Genomic DNA, 22,723 nt, shown 5'->3' with positions numbered 1-22,723 from the left:
AAATTCTCTACCCTAAGATAGAGAAAAAACAATTTTTCTTTTAAAATGTTTATGGTTTTAAAAATACATGGATCTTTAGTCCACATGGAAATTATTTGAGGGGCATGGTATGAGGTAGGAGATGTTGGATGTTAAGAAATGGGCTAAACATTTGGGAAAAATTATCATAAATTCCCTCAATCAAATAAAAGTCTATGAACACTCTGTTCCATTTAAAAATCTACTTAATTAATTCTTGAGCTGATTCCATGCTTTAAAAATTGAAGTGCAGTTTATTTACAGTAACATTCACCCTTTTTAGTATATAGTTATATAAGCTTTGACAAATACATGTAGTCATGTAACTACCACCATGGTCAAGATCTAGAAGTCCATCACTCCAAAAAATTCCTTATGGACCCTTTGTAGTCAACCCCGCCCACCACTCGTAGCTCCTGGCAACCACTAGTTTGTTTTCTGTCCCTATAAATTTGTCTTTTCCAGAATGTCCTGTGAATAGCTTCATACACGATGTAGCCTTCTGAGTCTGACTTTCTTCACATAGCATATGAGATTCACTCATGTTGTGTGAATCATTAATTTGTTCCTTTTTATTGCTGAGTAATACTCCATAGTTTGTCCATTTACCAACTTTTGGTGATTATGAATAGGGCCAATATAAACATTCACATACAGCTTTCTGTGTGAATGTAAAATTTCAGTTCACTCCAGTAAATAACCCAGAAGTAGGATTGCTATTAGAGAAGGCACTGGCGACCCACTCCAGCACTCTTGTCTGGAAAATCCCATGGATGGAGGAGCGTGGTAGGCTGCAGTCCATGGGGTCACTAAGAGTCGGACACGACTGAACGACTTAGCAGCAGCAGCAGTGGGATTGCTATATTGTGTGGTAAATTTAACTTGATAAGAAACTGCTGAACTTTTCTTAAATGGCTACTCTATTGCCCTCACCCCATTGCTTGGCATCCTTGATAGTGCTTGGTATTGTCAGCTTATTTTATTCCAGCAGGTTTATGATGTGGTTTTAGTTTACACTTCCCTGAAAACTAATGATGTTGAGCATCTTTTCATGAGCTTTTTGATCATTTGTGTATCTTCTATGAAATGTCTGTTTTTTAATTGTATTGTGTGTTGTCTTACTGAATCATAAAAGTTCTCCATACATCTGCACACAAGTTCTCTGTCAGGTACATGTATTGCAAACATTTGCTTTTAGTCTGTGGCTTACCATTTCATTTTCTTTATTTTTTTAAAGAAAGTTGTGGTAGGCATACAACATGAAATTTATCCTATTAAATTTTGAAGTGTACAGTACAGTCTTGTGAACTATAGGCATGATGTTGGACAGCAGATAGCTGGAACGTTTTCCTCTTGCATGACTGAAACTTTATACCCTCCATACCCTCCGAACAGCAATTCCCCATTTCCCCCTCCCTCTAGCCCCTGGCAACCACCATTCTACTCTCTGTGAGTTTGACTGTTTTAGTTGACTCATACCTCATAATATGTGGAATTAATGACTTTGCTTTTGAAGGGCAAGCGTTGTAAATTTTGATGTAGTCTAATTTATCAGGTTTTTTCCTTCTATGAATATCATTTTTAGTAACCTGTCATAAATTGTCTTCCTCTTATTTAGCAAGATTTTCTCTTATGCTGCCTTCTGGATATTTTATAGTTTTACTTTTTATATGTAGGTTTTTTATTTCATTTTCAGTTAATTTTTGTATGAGTCAAGGTTTACTCTTTTCCATATAGATAGCCAGTTGTTGCAATACCATTTGTTGAAAAAACTATACTTTTCCCTCATTGTATCCCCTTAATCTCTTTGTCAGAAATGAATTTACTTTATGTGTGTGCTTTGAACTTTGAACTCGATTCTGTTCCATAGATCTGTACATCTGTTCTTATGCCTGTACCACACTGGAGGGTGCTACACGTTCTTGTTAGGTGAATTCCTAGATTGTTTTGTGTGTAGTTTGTATTGTTTTTAGAAATTGTATCCTTTCTCCATTTCATTTTATTATGACTGTACTATTGTATGGGCTTGCCAGGTGGCGAAGTTGTAAAGAATCTGCCTGTCAATGCAAGAGACGTAAGAGTGGCGGGTTCAATCCCTGGGTCAGGAAATGGCAACCCACTGCTGAATTCTGGCCTGGAAAATTCCACAGACAGAGAAGCCTGGCGGGCTCCTGTCCATGGGGTCACGGAGAGTTGAACACAACTGAGTGTGTGCACACACACAGAGTATTATATAGACAGGCTTTTTAATTTTTTTTGGAGTTCTAGCATAATCAAGTCATGTTCCTAAGCTTTCATTAATTCTCATAGTATTTCTGTCAATTTTCTTCAATTTTAAAGGTAAATAAGCTATCTTCAAATGGCAGTGGTATAGGTATCCCTCCCTGCCCCTGGCATTTTTTTCCTCCATGTGTCTGCTCTCCTTAGTGGCTGGGCTGTGGAGCAGGTGGAGGAGGAACATCTGACTTGGGTGGAAATGCTTCTCCTACCTACTGCTAGGTATTATGCTTGCTGTGGAGTTTTGGCATTTGCCCTTATTAGTACCTTCTGGAGGTTTTCTTTGCATTTCATTTTTAGCCTTGAAATGTTCAAAAAATTTCATTTTAAAATTTCTTGTTCTGTTTGGATGATTTTTTTTGTTTCATGGAAAAGCCTAACAGTTTAGAGGTGAGTCAGTCTTCCCAGCTTTGGAGGGTCATATTTTGATTTCCCTGGAGGAGCAGATAGTGTAGCAGAAGTCAATTTGTTTTTATTTAGACCAGGAAGAAACTACCTTTGGAGCTTTTTTATAACATTCTCATCTGCAGGGAAGGGGCGGGGGATGCCAGGTATAGTGAGGAAAGGAGAGAGAATAAAGGAACAGTTTATATATATAAATAAACGTTGTTGTTCAGTTGCTCAGTCTTTGTGACCCCATGGACTGCAGCACACCAGGCTTCTCTGTCCTTCACCATCTTCCAGAGCTTGCTCAACCTCATGTCCATTGAGTCACTGATGCCATCCAACCATCTTATCCTCTCTCGTCCCCTTCTTCTCCTGCCTTCAGTCTTTCCCAGCATCAGGGTCTTTTCTGATGAGTTGGCTCTTCATATCAAGTGGCCAAAGCATTGGAGCTTCAGTATCAGTCCTTCCCATAAATATTCATGGTTGATTTCCTTTAGGATAGACTGGTTGGATCTCCTTGCAGTCCAAGGGATTCTCAAGAGTCTTCTGCAGCACCACAGTTCAAAGGCATCAATTCTTCAACACTCATCCTTCTTTAAGGTCCAGCTCTCACATCCATACATGGCTACTGGAAAAAACATAGCTTTGACTATATGAACCTTTGTTGGCAAAGTAATGTCTCACAATTTTTAGTACACTGTCTAGGTTTGTCATAGCCTTTCTTCCTAGGGTCTTTTAATTTCATGGCTGCAGTCACCATCTGCAATGATTTTGGAGCCCCCAAAAATAAAGTCTCTTAACTGTTTCCATTGTTTCCCCATCTATTTGCCATGAAGTGATGGGACCGGATGCCATGATCTTCGTTTTTTGAATGCTGAGTTTTTTTTTTTGAATGCTGAGTTTTAAGCCAGCTTTTTCACTCTCCTTTTTCACTTTCATCAAGAGACTCTTTAGTTCCTCTTCGCTTTCTGCTATAAGGGTGCTGTCATCTGCATATCTGAGGTTATTGATATTTCTCCCGGCAGTCTTGATTCCAGCTTGTGCTTCATCCAGCCCAGCATTTCGCTTGATGTACTGTGCATGTAAGTTAAAGAAGCAAGGTGACAATATACAGCCTTGACATATTCCTTTCCCAATTTTGAACCAGTTCGTTGTTCCATGTCCAGTTCTAACTGTTGCTTCTTGACCTGCATACAGGTTCCTCAGGAGACAGATAAGGTGGTCTGGTATTCCCATCTTTTTTAAGAATTTTCCACATTGTATGAATGAACAATGAATGAACAATAAGTAGATATCTTATGTGCAAATAAGTTAGCTTTTGGTAGTGGTTTTCAAACTTTTCTGCTCACCATTCACAGTGACAAGTATAAATCTCAGCTCAGTGTGGACATATCTATCTATAATTGAAACAGAATCTCAAGAAGTATTATGCATTTTTCCTCTGTGAAGTGTATTCTGAAATTTTTAATTCACTTCCATCTGTTGTACTTCATTTTAAAATGATGATCATTGCATTGATTTGACACTCTTTCATAAAACTACTGTGTTATAAAACTGTTCCTCTAGTTTCTAAGTCCCCAAACTGCTGAACTGTGTCCAGGACAGATTCATTTTATATCAGATCCTGTTATGATGCTAAGTGAGTTCATTTTTAATACTCTGAGATGATAGTGCGTGCTGAGTTGCTTTAGTTGTGTCCGACTCTGTGCGACCCCCCAGACTGTAGCCCGCCAGGCTCCTCTGTCCATGGGATTCTCCAGGCAAGAATACTGGAGTGGGTTGCCTTTTCCTTCTCCAGGGGATTTTCCCAACCCAGAGATCTCAAAGCCAGGTGTCCTGCATTGCAGGCAGCTTGTTTACCTTCTGAGCCACCAGGGAGATAATTGTAGCTAGCCCAATTTTTCTCTCAAATTTATATGTAGCTTGTAACCCAGTCTCCCAGCATCCACCCTGACCCCAGAGAATTACCAGTAAAGGCAGTCTTGTAAATCTACTGCTCAAATCCTCTGCCACGCTTACACTAGACCCCTAGCTCTTTCCTGTAGCCTGAGGCCCTATATGACCTTTACCCCATTCTTCCCATACTTTCCCAGCTGTGCCAGTCTTCTTGCTATTCATCACATCAGCCAAGCATTTCCCTGCTTACCAGCCTTAGCATTTGCAGTGCTGCCTGCCTGGAGCATCATTTCACCAGATAATCTCCTAACTTGTCCATCTGTTTCATTTGGGGTTTCTCTAACCCTCATTCTAAATCAGCATTCCTCACCTTCCACTAGAAATGTCCACCTCCCTCATCCCACTTTTGTTTTCTTGTAACATTATTATCTGCAATTATATTATTTAGTTATTCATTCACTAATTCCATGTCTTTTTTCCCCCTTGCTAGAATACAAGTTCCAAGAAGGCAGGGACTTTGTGTCTCTTGTCCAGGACCTAGAACAGTGGGACATAGTAGATGCTCAGTAAGTATTTGTTGAATGGATGAATGAGTGCACCTAGAATTTAGAAGAAATCAAGCACTAATCTTAAGAGAAATTCAAAGCACTCTGCCTTTTTGTTCAGTTTTGGTGTGGAAATTTCTTTAGGTTAAACATAAGAGTATATTTTATTTTTATTATTTTATTTTGGCTGCACTGAGTCTTTGTTGTGTCATGTGGACTTCTCTTGTTGTGAAACACAGTCCCTAGATCACGCCGGCTCAGTAGTTGCAGGGAGCAGGCTTAATTGCCCCTCGACATGTGGGATCTTAGTTCCCTGACGAGGGATCGAATCTGCATCCCCTGCATTGGAAGTTGGATTCTTAACCACTGGACCACCAGAAAAGTCACTTATTTTATTTATTTTTTATAGTATATTTTAGTGTAAATAGTTCGTAAATCAACAGACATCTGATGTCCACTATATTCCTGACTCTGTGATAATAATAATATGTGCTTAGTTGCTCAGTTGTGTCTGACTCTTTGTAACCCCATGGACTGTAGCCCGTCAGGCTCCTCTGTCCATGGGGATTCTCCAGGCAAGAATACTGGAGTGGGTTGCCACTCGCCTCTCCAGGGAATAGTAATAACTAACAGCTAATATTTATTGGGTAGATGGTGCTCTTAACTGGTTTACCTATGTTAACTCATTTAACACTCCCAAACTCTTGAGATAGGTACTATTTTTTATTTAAGTGTACAGATCAGTATTCACTGTTTTTTCCCCCATATATATTAGAATGATCTTTGCCTTCAGAAAGTTATAAACATGCCTTTAGCATTTAAGATGTGCTGCTAAGTATCCCAAGGCTCCTCAGTTCTTTATGTAGCAAACACACCCATCCACCGTCGAGGCAGGTACTATTAGCATTTTACAGATGAGGAAAGTAAAGCATTCAGAGGTTAAATTTGTCAGTGTCCTTTGTCCACAGTTGTAAAAATGATAAGCAGTACATCTAGGGTTTGAACATAGACCATCTGATTTTGGAGCCTGTGGAGGTTTTTTTCATTGAAGTATAGGCAATTTATATTAGTTTCAGATGTATAACATACTGATTCAGTATTTTTTATAGATTATGCTCCATTAAACATTAGTAAAAGATAATGGCTCTAGGTCCCTGTGCTATATGATACATCCTTGATGTTTATCTGTTTTCTACATAGTAGTTTGTATCTTTTAATCCCATACCTCTAACTTGCCCCACTTCCCTCTCCCCAGTTGTAACCACTAGTTTGTTTTCTATATCTGTGAGTCTTTCTGTTTTGCTGTATACATTCATTTGTATTATTTTTAAGATTCCACATATAAGTGACGTCATACAATATTTGGTTTTTTCCTCTGACTGACTTACTGTCCATCAACAGATGAATGGATAAAGAAGGTATGATATACACACACATATACACAAAATGGAATATTATTCAGCCATAAAAAATAATAAAATTCTGTCATTTTCAGCAACATGGATGGATTTAGAGCCTGTGTTTTTAACCACAGTGCTCATAGTGATGAGGAGCATACACAATATTTGATGTTTAAAAACATATCATGTTTATGGCCTTTGTTCCTGTACCCAGGCAAGGGCTGGTGTGCCTGTGACACAGAAGCCCAAACTCTGACACTGGGTATTTGCAGCAAAGTCCAGGTTTACTGTAGGGCACCAGTCAAGGGAGTGGGAGACAAGCCTCAGATCCACTCCAACTTGATCTTTGAGTTAAGGGCTTTTTTTGATGGGGAAGAACAAAGAGGCTGGGATTAATCATCGTTTTGTGATGTTTCTGTGATATTTCTTCATCATAGCTTTGAGAATCAGGATGTTTCTGGTTTACGATTCTCTGGCCAGGTCTGTTACCTCAACTTACCCTGGAGAAACAACCTGAGTTTGTATATTAATGGTGGTGTCTATAATAGCAACTTCAGCACATTAATGATGTTATTAATGTAGCTTTAGTCATCTAACTTTGGTTGATTAGTATTCAGTTAGCAAAGGATTGAGGTAAGAAGGGACAGGGAAGGGAATAAAGTTTTGGATGTATGCATGCTCAGTTGCTTCAGTCACGTCCGACTCTTTGTGACCCTATGGACCATAACCCGCCAGGCTTCTCTGTCCATAGTGTTCTCCAGCAAGAATACTGGAGTGGCTTGCCATACCCTCCATGGGATTTTCCCGACCCAGGGATCAAACCAGTGTCTATTCTGTCTCCTCCATTGGCAGGCAGGTTCTTTACCGCTAGTGCCACCTGGAAACCCCAAAGTTTTGGACAGAGAGATTAATTATAAACTCACTAAGGGAACTCGGTAGAGATTTCATTCCCTTAGCATAAGTGGCTCTCAGCCAGTGGCTCTCAATTCCGCCCCCTCCCCGTCCCAGGGCAAATGTCTGGACATTTTTGGTTGTCATGACTGGCAGAGGTAGTGGTGCTATTGGCATCTAGTGGGCAGAGACCAGAGATGTAGCTAAATACCCTGTAATACACAGAAAATGACTCCCCACATCCTTTTCTCCTCACTGATAATTATCTGACCCAAATATCCTTCATGCTGAGGTTGAGAATCCTGGCCTTAGCACAGTAGCTCTGAAAGCTGACTGTCTGTCCGAGTGACTTGGGGAGTTTTTATAATAAATTCTGATGTCTAGGTCCAGGTCCTGACCTTAATAAACCACAAATGGATCTTCAGCATCGCCTGGTGATCCTACTTCACTTGAGTAGTGGCTGTATCTTTCCAATTTCCAAAACGGCTATTTACGCCTTCTTTTACTTTCTCTATTCCTCCTACTTCAGCTGCTGACTCTGTCTCTTTAGACAGAGTATTCTTCTCATATTCTCACCACCCAGACTCCCAGCATGTGTACAGATGCCCCGGTGAAACCGACTGAAATACCCCACTGTTCCTGTGAAACTGACTGAAACACCCCCAGTGTGTCAAAGACCGGCTTCTTTGCTGGGCTCTTTGCCTTTTCAAGGACATGTTCTCCAAATCGCCCCCCCCTTTAAAAAAAAAATGGAAAGAATTTCAAACTTTACTAATAAATTGCAAACGTAAAAATTGTACAGAGAACATCCATATACCCTTTAACCAGATTCTTCTGTCCTTAACATTTGACCCCATTTGCTTCATCCTTTGTACTCTTCTTCATGCACATAATTTTTTTCCTGAACCATTTGAGGCTAAGTTACATGCATCATGGCTTTTACTCCTAAGTACTTCAGTATGGATTTTCTAAGAATAAGAATATTCTCTTACATAATCACAGTAGTTGTCAACTTTAGGAAATTTAATATTGATACAATATTGTTTTTAATCTGCCATCTGTATTCCAATTTTGAAAATAAACCTACTAACATCTACAGCCTTTTTTCCTTCTAGTACAGAATCTGATCTAGGGTTGTTCAGGCATTTAGTTGTCATGTTTCTTAGCCTCTTTTAATCTATAACATTTTCACAGCCTTTCTCTGTCTTTTATGACATTGGCATTGTGGGGGAGGAAAAATCATTTTTCCTTTACCCTTCTAGGTTCTTGGCTGAGACCTCCCTATAATGAAAAGACATTAATTGGAGAAAAACAAATGGTTTAATAACATGCATACATGGGAGACACCCTGGAAAACTGAGAAACTGTGAAATGGACCAAGCCACCTTAAATGCCATCTCTAGCTAAAGATAAAAGATGTTGGCTTGGGGGAGGCCAGTTATAAGACTGAGTAAACAACGGTTACGTTGTAAGGGTCAGGTTGTTAGGCACATTGATAAGAGTTTCTAGAGATTAGAATCACCTTTCTATCTGTTATAGCAAATGTCTCTTACAAAAGGGTAACTTATACCAGGTTTTCAGAGCTTCTCCTGTATCTGCTGTTTCTTAAAAATAATCAGCCTAAGGACTTCCCTGGTGGTGCAGTTGTTAAGAATCTGCCTTACAATGCAGGGGACCCATGTTTGATCCCTGGTCAGGGAACTAGGATCCCACATGCCTAGGGGATACTGAGTATGCACACCTCAACTAGAGAGAAGTCTGTGTGCTGCAACAAAGACCCAATACAGCCCCCCCAAAATAACAATAATAATAATTAGCCTAAAATAATCAATATGCCAAAGAGACATATTTTGGGATGGTATATTCTGCTCCTCTTTAATATTTAGAATGAAAACAGACTACCTCCCTCTCCTTTTTATTTTATTTTAAAGTTTTTATTTATTTATTTATTTTTAGTTTTGGCTGCGCTGGGTCTTTGTTGCTACTCGGGTGTTTTCTCTCGTTGTGGTGAGCTGGGGCTACTCTAGTTGCAGAGCATGGGCTTCTTGTGGTGGTTTCTCTTGTTGCAGATCATGGGTTCTAGGCACATGGGCTTTAGTAGTTGTGGCTCGCAGGCACTAGAGTGCTGGTGCTCTCTCTGTCTCTGTCTCTCTCTCTCTCTCTCTCTCTCTCTATATATATATATATATATACACACATACCTTTTCAGATTCTTTTCCCGCATAGGTTATTACAAAATATTGAGTACAGTTCCCTGTGCAATATATAGTAGGTCCTTTTTGGTTATCTGCCATTTATTTACTTACTCATGTATTTATTATTAGTATGGACTCATAAATTCCTGTTTTTTCAATACACCGTAATTAATTACTTAAATTATTTTGGTGCTCCAGTTGTGAAGGACTTGACTTATAATTCCATTTCCCTCTTTCTTTACTGCTTTGCTGAGCATCCTCTTCTCTTTTCTGGATTGTTTTCATCAGCTCATAATCATGATCTAATATGTAGTATCTCCATTGGCTCTCTATCCCCTCCAGTTGCTCCCAAATTTCTAGTTGCTTCTCAGAGGAACCTCTTAAAAGGCTGCATATAGTTTATTGCCCCACATTCTTTCCTTGTCTAGTCTAATCAGGGTCCTGTCCTGAGTGGGGCTCTTCTTGGCAGTCCTTGATGAACTCCACGTTGCCAAATTTATCAGTTGTCCCTTCTCTGGCTTATCATGCTTGACTTTGCAGCAACATTTCCTATTTTGTTGAACATTTTCTTCTTGTTACTTCCATTACCCTACACTCTCTTGATTTTCCTACTCTTGCCAGTAACTTATTCTAAGTCTCATTTCAGTCTTCTCCGCTCCTCAACCTACAAAGGTTGGTGTCCTTCCCGGGCACTATGACTATGTGCTCTTCTGATATGACCCATCCAGTCTGTGGCTTTCCATTCTATCTAGATGCCAGTACCTGTACCCATGACCTTTCCCGCACCTCAAGATTTACTAATTCACTTTAAAAAATGTTATTGTAGTTAATTTACAATATTGTATTAATTTCTGTTATATAGGAAAGTGACTTAGTTATATGTATATATTATTTTTCATAATTTTTTCCATTATGGTTTATCACAGGATATTGAATAGAGTTCTCTGTGCTATACAGTAGGAACGAATTCATTCTTTTAAAAGACTTGTTGCAGGGGCCCTTCTGTCAAGTTTTATTGAGATATTATTGACAATATGAATTGTATATCAAGGTGTACCAATTTGATGGTTTGGTTATGTGTATATTGTGAGGGGCTTCCCAAGTAGCGCCAGTGGTAAAGAATCTGCCTGCCAATGCAGGAGATGTAGGAAACGCAGGTTGGATCCCTGGGTCTGACGTAGGAAATGGCAACCCACTCCAATATTCTTACCATGGACAGAGGAGCCTGGCGAGCTACAGTCCATGGGGTTGCAGAGAGTTGAACACGACTGAGCACAAACACACATTGTGAAATGATCAGCACACTCAAGCTAACTAATGTATCCGTCACCTCACAGTTAAGTCTCTCTGTGTGTGTGTGGTGAGAACACTTAGGATCTACCCCTTTAGCAAACTTTTAAGTGTACAGTAACTATTAACTGTAGTCACCGTGCTGTACAGAAGATCTCCAGAACTCCCTTGTCTACACTGATTTTAAGAAGTAAACTCCAGCCTCTTTAGCATGGCTTTCACACTGCACTACCACTGTTAGGTTAAAACATAGAATGGATCTTATTGTGTAGTGGAAATTGTCTCAAAAATATCTTTAAGATCTTTATACTGGCTCAAAAATGTCATTGAGAAACACTAGAAAACAATGTTGATAAGTTGACTACTTCTAAGAATGCTGGAAGTTTTGGGGGAAACTTGAACTATTAACAGGCTCAGAAATGAGGGTTATAGAAATGAAAAATGGAAGAAAGTATAGGAAAAATCATGCTCTTAAACATTTTGTGCCTTTATTTATTTATTTATTTATGTCACTCCACATGGCATGTGGGATCTCAGCTCCCTGACCAGGAATCAGATTTGTGTCCCCTGCAGTGGAAAGAGTCTTAACCACTGGACTGCTAGGGAAGTCCCCATTTTGTGCTTTTTAAATATAAAAATTCAAAAATCTTGAAACAAACAAAAAAAGAGACCTACTAATCCACATTTTTGATTAAAGCAAATTTTTGATTCCCTGCATCTCCATGCCATACTTGATTCTCTCCCCATCAGACCATCTCAGTGTATGACACCATGATCCATCTAGTTGTTCAAGCTCTAAGCCTACAAGTTTCCTGCCCCACATCCAACCTATCAACAGATCTTGTCACTTTGACTTTCAGAGTATATTCCAGGTGTTCCAACCTCTCTACTTTGACTCCTCCACAATTCTTCCTTCTGCCACTATCTTTCTTGGACTGTTGTAGTGGCCTGCTATAATCTAATTCCTATACGGCAGCTGGAGCGTCTCTTTAGAAGTATTAACTGGATGATGTCATTCCCCTGCTGGATTGTGGTGTTCTGCATGACCCCTGCTCTTCCCTGTTGCAGACCACACTTCCTCCTTTTGATTCTTCCAGTACATCAAGCACCTTTTGGTCTTTTGTACTAACAGTTCTCTCTGGAATGTTCTGTCTGCCCCTCCCTCATCTTTCTCTGTCTGGCATCATTCATCTCTCAGTTTAAGTATCACCTCTGGTTCCTTGATCCAAAATAGATTCCAAGTCACTCACTGTATCATTCTCACCTTACTGTAATTTTCAACACTGCACTTATCATTATATTAGCTTTATTCTTTATTTGTATATTTGTTGTTCCCCTCTCCTCCTCTGCCCCACCCCCCTGCTCCCACGTTAGAATGTGAGCAGGGCCCACACTTTATCCCTAGTACCTAGTATTTGGTATACAGTAGGTATTCATTTAGATGAATGAAAGAATAAATAAATTTAAACTATCTAACATGATCTCCAGCCCGTGAAATGAAAGTCACTCAGTCACATGAAAGACACTGAGTAAATGTTCTCTTTCTCCAGAAATTCATGTCTCTGGACTAAGTCTAGAAGCTGCTGGTGAGAACAGTGATCTGATGAACAAATTAATATCTGTGTGTTAGGATCCTAATTATTAGAGTTTCCAGACAGAAGGGAATTACTTTTTACCAAGAAAAAACCAGTGATAAAATTCCAGAGATCACCAGTGTCACATTTTTTAGTGGGGCACTCTTCTAGTCCTAACTGCTTCTCAGATTTTAAAAAAACTTGGACATGTTTCCCTTGGGTTTTAGACATGTAAATTTTCTAAACCTTCTAGGTATTCACAAATTGAATATATGGAAGGAGAAGGAGAAAGATTAGGAGATGTATGCCAAAGTGATTTCCCTTTTAGACATAATTTGAAAATTAGCCATGATTTATATGTAAACTCTAGTAGTATATTCTATATAGTATTGAAGTTTCCAGGAACAGTCAGTACAAATGACCTCCTCTAGTGATTTTGCTATCCAGATAATTAACTTTTTGACAGAATATATCACATGTTTTGGAGTATTTGGAGAAACCATTACCCTTGTGAAAGTAAAAGTTGCTCAGTCGTGTCCAGCCCTTTGAGACCCCCCATGGACTATACAGTCCATGGAATTCTCCAGGCCAGAATACTGGAGTGGGTAGCAGTTCCCTTCTCCAGGGGATCTTCCCAACCCAGGGATCGAAACCAAGTCTGCATTGCAGGCAGATTCCTTACCAGCTAAGCCACAAGGGAAGCCCACCCAGTAGTATTTATTTTTTATATCAGATCGATGCTCATTTTATATCCATAGTTCATATGTGAGTCAAGAGCTATGTACCATTGTTCACTCTCCTGTACATTGTTATTAGTCATTTTCTTTCTAGCATCCATTTTTAGTGAAAGCAGGCAAGTGTGGCAAGCAGTATTTCTTAGATATAGAGTCTTATTGTTTTTGACTCATCTGTGAAAGTGGATGAAATGTGTATACATATGTTTCTAAGATTAAACTTTAATGAAGTATACACTACACACATTATAAGTGCATAGCTCAATGAATTTTCACCAACTTTGCACACCCCTGTCACCAGTCCCCTATCAAGAATCAGAACATGAGCGACTCCCATAACTCCCCTTCATGTCTCCTTCTGGGCACTCCCACCCCCCCAAAAGTAACTACTATTCTGATTCTAATGTCATAGATTGATTTTGTCTGCCCTTGAGTTTCATATATATAGTACCACACAGGATATCTGACTTTTCATTTTTGTTTGGGAGATTCATCCATATCATTGTGTTGTGTGTTGCAGTTACAGGATAGTATTCCATTGTATGACTGTACCACAATTTATCCTTTCTACTATTGATGAACCTTTGGTTAGTTTCCTGTTTCTGGCTTTAATGAATAGTGTTGTGAGGAACACTCTTGTATGTACCTTTTTTTTTTTTAAACTTTTTTATTTTGTATTCAGAAATAGCTGATTAACATTGTTGTGATAGTTTCAGGTGAACAGCAAAGGGACTCAGCCATACTTATACGTGTATCCATTCTCCCCCAAACTCCCCTCCCAAAAAGGCTGCCACATAACAATGAGCAGAGTTCCTTGTGCCATACAGTAGGTCCTTGTTATCCGTTTTAAATATAGCATTGTGGATACCTATCTTTTGATGAACACATGTGTATGTTGACTTAAAAAATATTGGCAATCCAAAAGTTGATAGTTATGTTTTATTCGGCAGGAATTTTTAGGACTTCAAGCCCTGGAGATAGCATCTCAAGTAACCTTAAGGGAACTGCTCTGAGGAGCTGAGGCAGAGAGGCTGGTTATATAGAAGTTTTGCAACAAAGGGCAGGTAATCTGAATGTCGAAAGATTATTGTTGATTAAAGAAAACTAGATATCCCAAGTTAAGGAATTCAGTGCTCTTCTATGTATGGGAGCTTCCCTAGTGGCTCAGGTGGTAAAGAATCTGCCTGCAATGCAGGAGAACCTGGGTTGGGAACGTCCCCTGGAGAAGGGAATGGTAACCCACTCCAATATTCTTGCCTGGAAAACCCCATGGAGAGAGGAGCCTGGTGGGCTGCGGTCCATGAGGTCACAAAGAGTTAGACACGGCTGAGCGACTAACACTTTCAGTTTTTCACCTTTTGTGTGTGGGAAGATGCAAGAGTCTGGGTTCACTAACATCATTCCTTTGATTTGCCCCTCAGCTACCTGGGTCTGCTCCCCTGGTGACTCAGACAGTAAAGAATCTGCCTGCAATGCAGGAGACCCAGGTTTGATTCCTAGGTGGGGAAGATCCCCTGGAGGAGGGCATGGCAACCCACTCCAGTATTCTTGCCTGGGAAATCCCATGGACAGAGGAGCCTGGCTACAGTCCACGGGGTCACAAAGAGTTAGACACGACTGAACAACTAAGACTTTCAAGACTGAGCTATCTGGGGCCTGTATCCTGTGATTTCTCACCCTGAGTTTCCTCAGGGCTCATGATAGGGAGTGGCTGCAGTCTGATGGCTGCTAGATGGCAGGTATATTCTTTTCCTGAGTTTCCTCAGGGCTCACCAGCTCTTGTTGGAGGGCTGCAATCACTCTTGACTGTGACATCCTTTGTTTACTGATAGGGCAGGAGATGTTTTTCTCGTGTGCATTACTACTCTGTAAATGCTATAGGGGAAGAAAAAGAATGTTCCCTCTACCCTCCTAAGTTCTTGGCTGAGCCCCCCCCCCCCCCCCCCCCCGGTAATAAGACAGATTAACAGGATAAAAACAAACAGAAGTTTACTAATATATATCCTCCTGTATACATGGGAGAGACCCATGAAAACAGAGTAACTCCCCCTAAATGACCCAAGCCCCACTATGTTCAATACCATCTTCCACTAAAGACAAAAGATTTTTTGTGTGGTGGGGGAGGCCAGTTCTAGGAATTATCAGGAAAAGCCCAGTGAACAAGGTTGGGGTGTTATGCAGTTTTAAGTCCTTGCCTTCTCCACTGAGAAGAGTTTCTAGAGACTTAAAGTGACTGTTCTGGTATGGAGAGGGAGACACCCTTGCAAATGGAGGTTCCCCTTATATATGTAAACATCTCTTACAGAAGGGTCACGTCTACTCGCTTTTCAGAGCTGCTTCTTTGTATACTGTTTCTTAAAAATAATCAGCCTCAAGATAATTCTTACACCAAAGAGACATTTTGAGATGTCATATTCTGCTCCCCTTCAATACCTAAAAAAGAACGCTTTTGATGTTGTCGTAAAGTTGCTTACTCGTGTCTGATTCTTTGCGACCCCGTGGACTGTAGCACGCCAAGCTTTCCTGTCCTTCACCATCTCCCAGAGTTTGCTCAGTCATGTCCATTGAGTCGAGGATGCCATCCAAAGAAAGCTTCTAACGTATTTCTACTTATTTTCATGGTTGTCAGTTATTTTGTACTCTGAATGCAATTAGGATTAGTAACCATCTCTGTGTATACTTCCATATCTGTATCCATATACTGTGTTGAGCCTTTTTATTCATAAGTTGAATTAAGTTTTAGTATGAGTTGTTTTGCTTTAATTTTTTTCTAAGAGTGCTTATATATTCATTTGTTCCTTTACTGGCTACCTGTATCAAAATGTCATTTTAAAATTTCTTAAGAATTTTAACTTTTTTTCCTGTGATACACATGCGTGATTGTTTTGAAATGAATGACACTCCTGGAACTGTCAACTGTATTTTACAGATATTGAGGCAAAGGTTTACCCACATGAATAGTCTTAGAATCATACAGGCTTATTAAGCCCTGATTCCTAATTTTGCCAGGGAGGCAAAAAGGGAAGAATGAAATAAAGAGGTTTTGAAAAACTAAAGTATGCTTTATTTTGTTGTGATTACACCCAGATTTGTAGGTTGACACGATTATCTCCCTTTGTCCCAAATTTGTCCCAAATTATTCCATTCAGCAAATCTGAAGTTAATTTGACAAACTGAATAGAGCACATTAGCCTGAAATGGAGCAAATACCTTCCACTTGACTTTGGTAGGAGTCACAGTCGCTGAATATACTCTTTATGCAGAGAACACTTGGTGAATTACTATAGTCTGTAGCCGTGCTTTTTAGATATACAGGTAGATCTTTTTGAAATGTAGATGCGGGTTCTGGGACAGGGCTGGAGATGCTTCCTTTTGGGGGACCACACTTTGAATAGTGAGGCTTTAAGCACAGCTGGGATCTTTGTCCATAGCCCTTTGAGGAATGATAAACATCCCTGTCCTCGTGCCTCTCTGGTTGGCCTCCCAGCACAGGCTGACAAACTAGACGTGTTCAGCCTGCATTAGAGCACAAAGCCTGGTACTCCTTGGGCGTTTCTTTAAATCTCAAGTAGCAACTCCTTTCAGCCTCCCCTTACCTAGTCTCTCCTCAAACATTCCAAACAGCTGAAGAAAAACCACTGAACTCCTCAAATGCACGCCAAACCCAAACATACACACACTCACACACACTCTCTCTCTCTCTAAACCCCAGATACTGACTTGAAGGGAGGAGTAGGGCAGGGCAGGCGTGAAACTGCCTTCTCTTCTGCTGGCTTCGGTGCCTCAGACTTCCTCATTTATTCCATAGAGACTGGGTGTCTGTCTTAAGATCCTGGGCCCTGAGCACCGCGGTACACTCAGTGCCCTTCCAGCCACTAGCTGGACATTTCTCTCCACCCATGTGGCAGCCTGGAGTGCCAGGATGAACCCTTCCCAGCCCACCCCCAGGAGCAGCCCTCAGCCAGGGCTGGTAGGTATTGAACCCAGCTCTTTGCCCCTGAGAGGAACCCCTGAGACGGCTGGGCAGTCTGCACTGGCTCCCAGAGCTTCCAGGAGTGAGACTCGGCCTCCCCCAGTGGTAACTGGCTTGATGACACATCTGTTTTAGCTGCCTTCCTGCCCCGATCTCACTTCCCCATTCTCCTGTGTCCTGGGATCACATGCTAAATAAATTGCTTGCTCTCAAATCTTTGCCTCAGATTACCTTCTGGAAGAACCCAAACTATGGCAGGGCTCTTTGAGGCCGGCAGTCAGGAAGTACTTTTGTTCATTTTAATAAAACACATTACACGAAAATACGGGAGCCCCTTGGGTTGGTCCTCAGAAGGGCTTCACCAGTGTCTAGTTAGTTTGTTGGCATGACACCAAGCATTCAGGTGGCTGGAAGTAAGCCCAATCTCAGAAAGAACACTTCCGTGTTCTGGACTGTCAACAGAGCTTATACCTGGACTCCCAACAGAGCTGACTCTTGTCCTTCTGAGTCTTGCCGGGCCAGGGGTGCAGGTAGGGGGAAAGTGTATCTCTGAGTTCTGCCTCAGGGCTGTTGAGCCATCTTGTGGCCCTGGCAACCCTTGCCCTGGCTGTATCCTACTTCCATGTTCCTTTCTGTTGGCTTGCCTCCCTGGGGTTCTCGGTCATGAGCTCTCTTGCCAGCCCCTTGAGACTAGGAGTCCTTTCTTGGACCTTCAGTTTTACTGCATGGAGGCTCCTGACTTTAAGATTCAAGGACGTACCACCTCTGTTTTCTAAGCTTTGTGCCAATGATCAGTGCTCCTCTAGTGTGGGTTTTTTTAAAATTAAATTAATTTTTTGGCTGTGCTGAGTCTTCATTGCTGTGTGTAAGCCGTTTTCAAGTTGTGACGAGCAGGGGCTTCTCACTGTCATGGCTTCTCTTGTTGCAGAGCATGGGCTCTAGGGAACGTAGGCTCAGTAGTGTGGCTCCCAGGCTGTAGCGCACCGGCTCAGTGTGGTGGCGCACAGGCTTACTCTGCAGCATGTGGGATATGCCCGGACCAGGGATCAAACCTGTGTTCCTTGCATTGGTAGGCGGAGTCTTTACCGCTTGACCACCAAGGAAGTCCATAGCCACATCTTTAGCTTGTCCCCCTCCTCCTGCCTTCCTCTCCAGACTGGAGTTGGACCCAAACTTTGGTATAATTTAAACTTCTCAGTGCGTTTTAGAGCTGTCTGTGCTCTAATTGGGAATCTTAGCCCTTCTGTATGCGCGGAAGGCTGCCTTTTCCCCTCGAGACCTTGTTCACAGCATTCCCCTTTCTGTGGTTCCTCGAATGATTGGAACCCACACCAGGCAGAGATATTTGGGAGAGTGGCCTGACCTGGCATCTAGAATGGATTACTCACAGTCTTGCTGTACCCCTGCCAGGGTGTGCTGCCCACCATGTCTTTGTTTGGGCCTCCTGGGATTCCTGATTAGAGACCCTTGTTCCTTTGGATTTGGTATTTTAGGAGTACCCACTACATCAGTGGGACTAGCTTTAAGTAAACATGTATGAAAACATCAAGGATGGATGGTTAGGTGAGTGCTTCCCTGTGACTTTGGGCTTCCTTCCTGGCTTATAGACTGCCACCTTTTTGTTGTGTTCTCAAATGATGGAGAGAGGTGATAGGGGAGAGACTTTCTCTTCTTAAAAGGCCATAGTCCTATTAGATCAGGGTACCACCCTTATGACCTTATTTAACCTTAATTATCTTCTAGTAGACTTTGTCTCCAGATACAGTCATGTTGGGGGTTAAGGCCACAACATAGTAATTTGGGGGTGAGGAGTGGGACTCCAGTGATACTAATAATTGTGCTTAGCTTCCCCCCCAACTCCTCCATTCATCTAGCTAAATCCTGAAATTCCACTATTAGAGATTCATTTCTTTGGCTTAAAGAGTTGTTAAAATGTAAATGGGTACAGACTTTGGTTGATGTGTCTTGATATGAGGTCATCTCCTAAGAGCAGATAGGATTCAAAAAGTAGGAGGCCATTGGGTGCCAACAAGTTGGGAATGGGCCCTAAAGAGAGAAAGAGTTCTAAAAAGGAAGTCAGTTTTCCCTGAGCAGCATCTTTTTGTTAACTTTGCCAAGGACTGTTCCAAGTCCTCAGAATTATTTAATCAGTTCCTGCAAAGTAACCCTTAAAATCAAATAACTGAGTGCTTAACCTAGCTTTCTTGGATCTATGAATGATTTGAAAGCCTTTTAAAGAAGTCTTATCAACTCTGCAAAGGGAGAAGTATTGACAGAAGTACAACTTCTCTTTGGCTTATCCAGCCTTCTGTCAACACTTTTTATTAGCCAACAAATTATGTGAAATGACAACAGATGTTTGTAGTAAAGATTCTTGTGTTGTTGGAGCCTAAAGTACTTTTTGAATCACCAAAGATTAAATTATGTATGGGATAATTTTCACATTAACTGTGATATTGATAAAGTCTTGGTCCCTGCTTGTTACTGAATGATAATCCTTTATCAGCCCAGATATTTCCATTTCAGTACTTTGTCTTTCTCCCGTGCTAACATCGAAATGGTACCTGAGGTAAAATGAGCCCTTCTTGTGGCTTGTTATTGCTAGGATAGGCTGCTTTTGGATAATTGACTAAGGTAATCAGAACACTGTGTATGAGTCAGGCATGTGGCTTTGACCCCAATGTGGCCTTTGCTGTTATGGAGACCTCTAGAGAGTGGGTCAGTGTTTGTTCAGTTCTGCTAAGGAAAGTGTGTGGAATTCCATCTCCTTTGGACCTGCTCCATCAATGGTGTCATTTAAAAGTCTTCAACCCTGGTTGTACGTTAGCTTTTTTTTTAAAAAAAATTATTTATTTATTGGCTGTGCTATACAGCATGTGGGATCTTAACTACCCTGACCAAGAATCGAACCTGTACCCCTGGCATTGGAAGCTTAGTCTTAACCACTGGAGCACCAGGGAAGTCCTCTCTAGCTTTTTAAAAAGTGCACAGAAGTAAGGACTGTCCTGAATTTGGTGTTCATCTTCTCATATGTTTCTTTATACTTATCCTATATAGGAATATGTCCCTTAGTAAGAGAAAATGCTGCTTGCATGCTTTTTTTTTTTTTTAATTGGAGTATAATTGCCTTACGATGTTGTTTTGGTTTCTGCTATACGGCAATGTGAATCAGCTGTATGTATACATACATTCCCTCCCTCGTGGGCCTCCCTCCCACTCCACCTCCTCCATTCCACCCCTCTCAGTCATTATTTGCATGCTTTTAAACTATGCGGTATTTTTTTTACCCCCATATTCTGCAATTTTAATTTCGTCATTGTCTTTTGTTGTGAGATTTGTCGTCATTGCTACATGTAGCTTTTGCCTATTTTTTCTCTGCTCTGTAGTAGTCCGTTGTGTAAATATATAATCTATTGGTACATTCTTCTATTGATGGCCATTTAAATTGCTTCAGGTTTTATTATTAAAAATGAAGCTGCTATGAACAGCCTTGAACATGTTTCCTTGTGCTAATATATTTCCGTAGAGATTATATTTAGGCATGAAAGTACTTAAAAAAAATTTTTTTTAATTTAAATTGGATGATAATTGCTTTACAATAATGTGTTGGTTTCTGCCAAGGAATGGAAGTACTAGGTGGTAGGGTATGTGCCTCTTCAACTGTACTGGTTGTTTCCAGATTACTATCCTAAGCAACTGGGAAAGAGACTTCCTGTTGCTCAGCATTCTTGCCAACACTTAGCATAGTCAGACTTGAGATTTTTTAATATCGCTGAGATGATATTGTATCTCTTTTAGTTTTAATTTGCATTTCTCTGAATATTAGTGTTCATTGACTATTTAAATTTCATCTTCATAAAATTCTAGTTCAAGTTTCTTTTTTCTTCTATCAGGTTTTCTGTGTTTTAAAATTGACTTGTAGATATTCTTTATATATTCTGGATACTGATTTTTAGTGATATATGTCATAAATAATGCCTCTCAGTCTGTGGCTTATTTTTTTTTACTTTTTATGGTATTTTCTGATAAGATTCTTTCATTGTAGTCAAATTTCTTCTTTATTTCTTTTTTTTTTGTTTGTTTTTATGTTTTATTTCTTTCATGGTTTGCACTTTTATGTTTCTGTCCCAAAGACCTAAAGATATCTCTGTTGTCTCCTAAGTTTAAAGTCTTGGCTTTTGAAATAATTTTAGTTTAATTGGAATCGAGGGAGCAGTCTATGTGTGGATTGTTTTTCCATGTGGAAAAACACGTCACAGGATTAGTTACTGAAGAGTTGATCCTTACCCACCCTCAGCTGCATCTTCCCTGACCCTCTTTTGCTATATCGAGTACCCTTATATGTGTGAATCTGCTTCCAGTCTCACTAAAATTTGACTTCCTGGTATATTTGTCAAACCCTGAGTATTAAACAGCCTTGATTACTGTAATTTTCTAAAGAGTCTTGGTATCTTGCAATTCAAGCCTTCCTTTGTTATTCTTTGTCAGATTGTCTTGGCCACTTTCTTTTACATTACATATACATTTGGCCCTCCATATCCATTGGTTCCACATCCAGGAATTCAACCAACTGCAGATTGAAAATATTTGGAAAGAAAAATTCCAAAAGATTCCAAAAAGCAAAACTTGAATTTGCCATTAAGTCAGCAACTATTTACATCATGTTTGTGTTGTATTAGGTAGTATATGTAATCTAAAGATGATTTAAAGAATACATCCTCTGTAGATTATATGTAAATAACTAGGCTATTTTATATAAGGGACTTGAATATCCTCAGATTTTGGTATATGTGGGAGTTCCTGGAACCAATCCCCCTCGAATACCAAGGAACAGCTGTAACACCTTGTTGTTTAGTCACTCAGTCGTGTCCAAATCTTTTGTGACTCCGTGAACGGTAGCCTGCCAGAGTCCTCTGTCCATGAGATTTCCCAGGCAAGAATACTGGAGTGGGTTGTCATTTCCTTCTCCAGGGGATGTCTCCAACCCAGGAACTGAACCCGAGTCTCCTGCATTGCAGGTGAATTCCTTACTGCTGAGCCACCAGGGAAGTTCCAGTGTATACCTTAGAATTACCACTAAGTTCCATAAAGAACTTCATTAAGATTTTGAGTGAAATTACCTTGAATCTGTAGCATTATTTATTTTTCCAATTATTATCAAAGTAATTATCAATTACTTTGATATAGATTATCCCATTTGTGTTTTGTAACAACTTGAGAGTTAAGTTAATATTGCCCCCTTTTCTCAGATGAGGAAACATATTAGAGAAATTAAATGCCTTGTCCACAGCTCGCAAAGCTAGTCAATGGCAGAGTCTGGTGTGTTTTTTTTTTTAATCCCCCCCCCTTTTTGTTGAGAAATAATCCACATACCATAAAATTCACCATTTTGAAGTGTACAATTCAGTGGTTTTTAGTATATTCACAAGGTTCTGTAACCATCACCACTGTCAAATTCCAGAACATTTTCATCACCCAAAAGAGAAGCCTTGCACTCATTAGTGGTCACTGCCCACTTTACCCTCCTCCCCTCAGACGCTGGC

At 40.4% G+C, this 22,723-nt stretch overlaps 1 protein-coding gene across 2 annotated transcripts in view; it reads left to right on the top strand.

The window, feature by feature from the left end:
• ADGRG2 (adhesion G protein-coupled receptor G2) overlaps window positions 1-22,723 on the top strand; it is a 122,267-nt gene that overhangs the window by 2,701 nt on the left and 96,843 nt on the right. The window lies entirely within an intron of this gene.

This window comes from Muntiacus reevesi, chromosome X, assembly GCF_963930625.1.
Source record: "Muntiacus reevesi chromosome X, mMunRee1.1, whole genome shotgun sequence".
Classification (NCBI taxonomy): domain Eukaryota; kingdom Metazoa; phylum Chordata; class Mammalia; order Artiodactyla; family Cervidae; genus Muntiacus; species Muntiacus reevesi.
This window is presented reverse-complemented; position numbering and strand designations above follow the sequence as displayed.